Genomic DNA, 8062 nt, shown 5'->3' on the forward strand with positions numbered 1-8062 from the left:
AATGTCGTTCTCCGATTAGTTGGAACGAAGTCGGTGATGCTCAAATCACGGGACCCGAAATGGTTCAAGAAGCCACTGAAGTTATTGATCTTATCCGTAAGAACCTCCTAGCCGCTAGAAGTAGTCAAAAGAGTTACGTTGACAAACGGCGAAAACCGATTGAATTTAATGTTGGCGATCTTGTCCTTCTAAAAGTATCTCATTGGAAGGGGGTAGCCCGTTTCAGAAAGAAGGGTAAACTAGCTTCTCGTTTCGTTGGTCCTTTTAAAATCCTTGATCGTGTTGGAAAAGTAGCTTATCGACTCGAACTACCGAAAGAACTTACCGGTGTTCATCCGACATTTCATGTTTCAAATCTTAAAAAGTGCTTAGCCGAGGGTAATCTCCGTATACCTCTCGACGAAGTACATGTCGATGAGTCGATGGTCTTGGTTGAACGACCCGTTGAGATCATGGATCGCAACGAGAAGAGAACCAAGCGTAGCCGTATTCGGTTAGTCAAAGTTCGATGGGAATCATGGCGCGGCGCGGAATTCACTTGGGAGAGAGAAGACAAAATGAAAGAGAAGTATCCACATTTGTTCACAGCATCGTCTTCGTCTTAATTTCGGGACGAAATTTCCTAAAGTAGGGGATACTGTGACATTCGTCAATTTCGGGTCTTGTTTGTATTCGTTTTTGTATTTGTTTATTATGTAAACCGACCCGATTTGTAAACCGAAGCTTATGTTATAATCAAAATGATGGATTTATGTTACAATATTGTTTCACACTTGTTGGGTCTTTAAAACATCCTATTTTTATTTTTATCTTAATTAATTAATTTATTATTTATTTATTTATTTATTTATTTTTGTTGTTTTGTGTTTTTGTCTTGATCCATTTTGCATGAAAACTCTTGTGTCTCACGCCCATATTAATTAATTTTCCATTTTGCATGAAAACTCTCCTCTTCATTTTCCCTTGCTACAACTCCAAAAAAAAAAAAAAAAAACTCTCTCAAACATCAAAGATTCAAGGTTATCTTCTTGAGTGTTCTTGAAGGTTTTTGGTCTTTCATCTTAATTAGTTTATGTAGCCTTATTAATACTTGTTTATGGTTGTGCAACATATATATAATATACACCCCTTGTTTACCTTTGGTAGTTACTTCTCCGATTCCGATCGGTGAGGTTTCGGACCCCATAAGGCAAGGCTTCATGGAGGACTTCGTGTCCTTGATATATATACATCTATATAACTTGTTCATACATATTAATCTTGCTTATTTTAGTTTGTTGGTCATGTTTACAAGGTCCATGGTTATGGGTTTTTAAGAGTCTATGCTTCGGTTTAACCGTAAATAGCTCTAAACCGTAAACCGAACTTTGTTACTAGTTTTGTTTGTTTAAACATACTTAGTGTTAGATCTAAGTTTCTAAAATCATTTTTACAAATTCTATGGTTATGGGTTTGTAGAATCTTACCTCGGTCTTAACCCGAAACACGATCCGAACCGAAAACCGAACTTTTGTTTAAAGACTTTATTGTTAACTTTTGGTATTTTTTATTTGTACATTATTATACAAGTTCTTTAGTGTTTGGACATGTGGAAACCATCTATGAACTTGTTGTGAGATGGAAACCGAACCAAACCGATTCTTGCTCGCTTAAGACACACAAGTGAGTTTTTTTTAGCCATCAAGACTTGTATATTTCTTTAAAAATAGTTACAAATTGATTTTTAAATATTTTTTAAGTACTTGGAAATGTTGGATCCAACTTGATCTCATAACAAAGTTTGGACCGACAAAACCGAACACTCGCTTAACGTGCGTTGTTAGTTCTAAAACAATGGAACTACATACTTGGTTAAGTCTTATTAAACTTTATTAAGTTATCTCATAACATTCAATATTTTGGAAAGTTGACTTTGGGTTTGACCAATTATCAAGACCCGAACCGACAACCCGAACACTCGATAAAAAAAAACCGTTTTAGTATCTTTACTCCAAAGGGATTTGCATTCTTGCATTTTACCCACCTTATTACTTAACATAGGTTGAGTAAATATTAGGGTTAGATACTTTAACCCGGTTTCGAGCAAAATTACATTTTTAAAGGGTTATTATTATAAATTCTTAAATAGTTACATTTTAAACCTTGAAATTTAATTATTTACATTTCTCAACATTTATTTTGTTTAAAGACCTTCAAGACAACCTTTCTAAATTCAAGACTTCTTTCCTTTTTAGGCATTGTGCGTTAAACTCGTCGTTCCGACAAATCCAAATTATCATCTTTCAAGTTTACTACTTGAAGGTGAGTACTTCATACCCCATTTTCCATCTTTTATTTTGGGGGTGACATTTCATACTTATTCAACAAAATGCTTTATATTTGAATCTTAAACCACAAACGTAGTTGTATACTTTACCTAAATAATTGCTCGATTTGGTGTTCTATGCTTATATGCCTATGTGTTTATCGCTTTTGGTTGGTGGAACTATAAAATCCTAGACTATTTGGCATCCCCTTATAGCAAGGTGTCGTTAACGTAATGCAATTAACGATAACTATAAAATCCTAGACTATTTGGCATCCCCTTATAGCTAGGTGTCGCTAATGTGTTTAGCGATATCTATTTATCCAAATTACTACTTTTATTTATCGTTTCGTATGCAAGTTTTGTGGCTATCTTTATTATATAAGAATATGATTAAACTTATGAATTGCTCACCGACCTTTGTGTTGACAAACTTTATTTTATGAAATGTTGCAGGTTTGCATCTTGGTTGATTTATGATTGTGAAGAAAACGACATCAAAGACCTTAGGATATTAGTAAAAATGAACAATATCAAATTTGCCATATTTTGTGATATCTTGTTTATGGTTATTTTATGGATAATTGTTATGTGACATTTTCGATGTTGTGAAATGAAATGAGTTTATTAAATACTGTCACTTTAATTAGTGTCATGTGCTTATGGACAATCGTTACACCTCGGCATGTTCCGCCGCCTTTGATCGGGGTGTGACACATTAACACCACTACTATGATCAGTGGCGTTCAACGGCGGCTGAGGGAGGAGCGGGGTTGCAGTTAAAACGGGGTTTGGGGTAGATTAACCCGGAAAACTACTTTTGAGAAACCCTAGATCTGGAAGGAAGAAGAAAGGTGGCCGGTGGCCGGAGTTATTGCTTCTCTATCTATATCTGCAGATGAAGATAAGAAAGACAGAGAGAGCAACTTAAGAGCATTGACAATGGACGCTTCAGGTGAACCGATGGTGGTTGTGATGCCGTCACGGCGGTGGTAGTACGTGTTTGACAAGGATATTTTGGGTTTTACTCCACATCTGATGTAACGGTGCCGAAAAGGTCCCATAATATTGGTGGTGGTGAGTCTTATTATGGTGGGCTGCTAATGTAGAGAGAGAAAAATGGCATTCTAATATTTAAGAAAAATATGATATTTGGAATATTAAATTGTAAATCGTTTTGGTGCTTTGGTTGTGACATCTGTTTCTATGTATTGTTTGCATCAATTCCTACATAAATATGTACATAAATTGTAACAGTTTTTTTTTTATTATCAAATTCAATTAATAAGCTAACGATTAACATAAAATTCATAGAATTTTGGTATTAAACCATAAGTCATATTCCAAAGTGGAATTCAAGTGGAGGGGTCTGGTGTAAGGTCCCGTTTCCGGTAACCCTACTTTGGTGTTGGATTTACTTATAAACACAGTTCTAAAATCAAAGTTAATTTAAACTTTCGCGGAATAATTTAAAACTTCAAACATCATATTACAAACATTCAATTTTTTTTTGGTCTTAACATACAAATTGTCTTTTCATAACATAACATAAAATAGTCATGACGCTTTTTCATAGATGCCAGTCTCTTTAGCTTGTGCCATGTGTCCCTCCTCAAGCCAGTTGCCTCAACCTATTTGCCTGCGTGAATACTAAAGGTTAGCTACGCTGAGTGAGTTCTAGTTAATCAATTAACATACAATTCATTCCTATCCTTACTCATACGCGTCCGAAGATATGTATTCATACCTTACTTTGCTATCACTTCTTTCACACATACTTTATATACATGCATACGTACTTACATACTTTCTTTCATAAAACCATATGGTATACCATAAGCTATTCTATCTTAAACATCTCAGATATTATAAGGGTCTGGTCCCAATCATCTCAGATATTATAAGGGTCTGGTCCCTATCATAAGCGCATACTTTACTTGTCTTATGGATATAATATTTACATACACATTCATTCACATAACCATCATATAGTAATAACATTCAATGCACGATCATACACGTATCATATACCTATCACTTAAGATAATCATTTTAACTGCCACATAGGAGTATGCACACAGCCCTGAAAACATAACAAGGAAATGATGCTAGAACTCACCTGGAGTCGGTTTCTCTCGCCGTTAATGGTAATGCCCTTCCTTAGTTGTGCACGGCTAATTGTACAATACATTACACGTGTCAATTATCCATTACTACTACTTCCTACATCAAAGTTAATGAAACTCTCAATTAACGGGGGTTGTAGCCCCTGGTAGCGGGGTCTAGGGGCTGTAGCCCCTAGCAGGGTCCAAGGGGCAGAGCCCCTGGCTGGGGTTGAGCTGACCTGGTCAGCTCGGAAAAATTTTATTTTCGTTAATAGGTCCTTTAACAAAAACGCATCAAAAATTGAATCGGGTCACATTTTAATAACAACTTAAACAATTTCATAGGGGAGGAATTTCGCATAGAATTTCGCTTCACATAACTTTTTCGCTTCTCACGGCTGAGCGAAGCGATATACCCGTTTCGCTTCTCATGGATGAGCGAAGCGAAATACCCGTTTCGCTTCTCATGGCTGAGCAAAGCGATATACCCGTTTCGTTTCTCATGGCTGAGCGAAGCGAAATACCTTCCTTTCTTCGTTTTTACATTTTAAAGCCATTTTACTTCGTGACTCTTCCTCAGGACCTGATTTTTTTACTCTTTTTCAACTTTCGACACATTCTGACCCCATGCTCCTGATCCTGAACCCAAATCTCTCATAGTCCAAACGCCACCTTTTTATTTTAAAGTGCACCTGAGAGGTTATAACTTACCAAGTTTATATATTTTTCTTACATTTCGCAACCCGATCTATCATTATATCTGTTTGCATGCGGATTCTAACCATAAAACTTAACCATTTAAACCGAAACCTACCTTTTGCTTTGGGTTCGAGTTCAGATCCGGACAATACGTAGATCTGGACGTGATTCTTGTTATTTGATGATGTCTACACACGAGATTCTTCCTCTTTTTACACGGATTTGGATTCGGAATGTAGAGAGAAAGTGTGTCTGTTCTTGAGTGTGTGTGGTGAAAGATAACAAAATGGTGAAAGGGTGGAGGGGTTAGGCTTTATATAGGGGGCCATGGGCCCCACAACCCACTCACAATTCCAAATCCAAATATTATCCAAACACTTAATACACGACTAACTTAACGACACACAGTTAATAACAAAACTTTCCGTCATTTATTATTTAACAAAAAGTTAGATGTTACATCTTCGTTTACCCTTTCGCTTCTTTTATGTGGTTTTCATTTCGGTTTAACTTTTACGAGTTAACACTTTATTTTAACTTTTACGAGCTAACATGTTTTAAAGTTTATCTCAAAATTGCTGAGAAGATTCAATTTGACTCTTGGTCACTAAAATCTAAGCTTAGGTTGTAGTCTCCCAACCCCCCGTAACGCGGGGGGTGAAGATTTAATTTGACTCTTGGTCACTAAAATCTAAGCTTAGGTTGTAGTCTCCCAACCCCCGCAACGCGGGGTGTCGAAATCCTAGTTGTATATTAACACAAACACCTTTTTTTTGTGTCTCATGCAAGGATAAGGAGTCTACTTTTATGACTTTATTTCACATAAGCTTAAAAAAATTAAAAAACTAGAAGCGTGAAAAGTTATAATTGATTAACATCTGTTAAGTAATAATATATATTTTTTCTGTTTATATGTAAGTCACATGTCAATTTCTCATCATTTTAAAACGCCAATAATTATTTTATACGACATTTTTTTAAATAAAATAAAAAAAATCACCACTCTTTTTTAATATTTAATATGAGTGTGACTTTGTTATATAAAAAGTAAAACAAAAATTACACCATCATGTTTTTCTACTTTTCGTCTTTCTTTCGTCATTTTGTCTTTCTACTCATTATTATGATTTTTATTTTATTTTTTAATATTAATAACACCGTTGTATAATCCTACTATGTAAATATAATGATAAAATAACAAGTTATCTAATTTTCTAATACATAAAACACAATGTTGAATACATATTACACAATAACCTAAAACGTAAAACTCAATGGTGAATACGTATTACACAATGACCTAAAACGTAAAACTCAAAAGAAAATACATATGACACAACCTGAACGTAAAACACAATGAACGTAATACTCTTTGTTCTCAAATTAAGTGAAAGTCACATGTTAACCCTGAACAAAACGTGATAAACGTAATACACAATGACTAAAACACAACGATGAGTAGAAAGGGACAAAGAAGAACAAAAAAAATGATGAGCGTAAAGACACAATGACGAACAAAAAGACACAATAATATAATTTTAGTTTTAATTTTTATCTTTAATATGAGTAACAATTGGAAAACAAAATGACCAAACCAATAATACAATTTATAAAAGTACACTATTTTTTTATTTTTATACAGCAATATGATACTAATATTAAAAATAATAAAACGCTTGTTATTATGGTGATTTTTTTTAAAATTGTTATGTAAAAAAGTTAACAACAGTTTTAAAATTAGAGGAGAATTGACATGTGTCTTGTATGTGAAGAGAAGAAGTCAACAAATGTTGGTTACTCTATTTATGCCTTTTTGATGTTTTTTTCTTTCTTCAATTAATTATAACAATTCAAATATAATATTAATGGACTAGATCGCTTATCAGACTTCTCATTTTGTTCTCCGTTTGTATTTAACAATATCCTGACTTTTACTACTTACATTTTATTATTATGATTTATAGTAGAGAGAACTGTCATTTTCGTCCTTTTGGTTTAATGACTTTTTCATTTCTGTCAAAAATTCGTTTTTTGGTCATTCCCGTCCTTATGGCTTCAATATTTTTGCCATTTCTGTCCAACTTATTAACTCTGCTAGTTGATTTCCGTGTAAAAATACAAAAAAAAAACTCATTATTTATATAACACTAATATATAATATTATATACAATAGAATAAAACTATAAAGATTATTCTAGATCATAATATTATACTACTCCACTTTCTTTCATTCTTTCAAATCTGCATCCCTTTCAAATCATTCTATTCTTTCAATTTGAATTTTGAATCTTAACACAAACAAATTTGTACCACACCAGCACACGCAAATCTATTACCAATCATAACCAACCACTAGCACCGCCCTTCTCTACTTCCGATGAGTTAAAGCATCACCATCAAGCAGCGCCATCGGCTAAATCTCCTTTACCTATCTTCTCCGACAAAACCCCTTGACAAACGACATAGAATACAGGATCAGATGGGTGGTGACCATCTCCATCCATCAAATTAAAGAATGAAATCAGGGCTAGAAATTTGGGTGAAAGGGTAGAAGCGGATAATCAAGTTAAAAACCATTTTTTTTACCTTTTAGACAAAGGAGAGAGGGTAGAGATAGAATTTCAGATGTGGTTTGGTGATTCGGAAAACAACGTTCGTGGTTTCAGGCTATGGTTACAGGCGATGGGGGTTGTGGTCTTATGATTTAAATAAATTAACATGAACATAAATATTTGTTCGATTAAGTGTTCGTGTTCTTTTAAAGTTAAATGAATGAACACGAACATCCCCTTGTTTGTGTTCATTCAATTCGTTTACTGGCTTTCATTATTCACATTGTTGAATACATCAGTCTCAATCTCTAGGCTCTGCCGATTTTATATGTGTTCGTGAACATATTAATTTTCTTAATTAACGAATACGAACATAAAATCTCATTCGATAAGTGTTCGTG

This window comes from Bidens hawaiensis, unplaced genomic scaffold (genome assembly GCF_021521415.1).
Source record: "Bidens hawaiensis isolate Kalapana, Puna unplaced genomic scaffold, B.hawaiensis_p1.1 tig00011273_1, whole genome shotgun sequence".
NCBI classification, from domain to species: domain Eukaryota; kingdom Viridiplantae; phylum Streptophyta; class Magnoliopsida; order Asterales; family Asteraceae; genus Bidens; species Bidens hawaiensis.